Genomic DNA, 869 nt, shown 5'->3' on the forward strand with positions numbered 1-869 from the left:
ACGTCGACGACGACGAAGAGGAGTGGCAGCCCAGGGCCAAGCCCCTGGCGAAATCGTAAGTATCCGGATACCGGAGTGACTCATAGTATTTGTTTATTGCACAGCTTTCCCTTATGTCGAATGTGTTTATGCAGCCCACCCAAAGACCGGCTCGACGCATCGTCGAGCGGCTCACTGGACTCGTCGGAGGTGAACTCGCTTCCGACGGCTTCCTCCCCCCCCTACGGGCGACACCGAAGTGTTGTCCCAACAGGTTCCAAGCAGGGAGGAGGTGGTCCTGGAGGCGCCGCAAGGCGACCTCCCGGACTCCAGGAGTAAAGGGGAGAACCCCCCAGGGCTCCAAGTCCGGCTTAAGGCCGGACACAGCTCGGAATCTTCAAGGGTTCCAGAGTCCGGCGGGCGACCTCCTTCCAAGAGGAGCAAGCCTACCGTGCCGGTGACCTCCGTCCAACCGGAGGCGCCGGACAATATGTTGGAGGCGCTCCAAGGTGCCTCCATCGACGAGGGGCACCGCACTATTATGAGTGCGGTGATCCAGAAGGTTCAGTCTGCCAAAAGCGGACTGACTGAAGCTTGTACAAGCCTTTTAACAGGCTTTGAGGTAAGTAAAGAATGTTCAAATAATGTTACCGCATAGACAGTAGCCCCTGATGCTCTGTTGGGCGTTCGGGAAGAAAAGCCGAATAGAGGATCAAAGAATTCGCAGGAGTCTAACAAAAGGAGTCAATATGCGTATGCAGGCTTCTCTGCTAGCGTCCGCCGCACTGACTGCGGAAGTGGACGTGCTGAAGCAGAGCCTCGAGAAGTCCGAGCAAGAGCTCGGGCGTGCCAAGAAGCAGCTCGAGGAGAAGGAAGGTAAGAAATACCCT

Source organism: Triticum urartu, chromosome 4 (assembly GCF_003073215.2).
Source record: "Triticum urartu cultivar G1812 chromosome 4, Tu2.1, whole genome shotgun sequence".
Taxonomy (NCBI): Eukaryota; Viridiplantae; Streptophyta; class Magnoliopsida; order Poales; family Poaceae; genus Triticum; species Triticum urartu.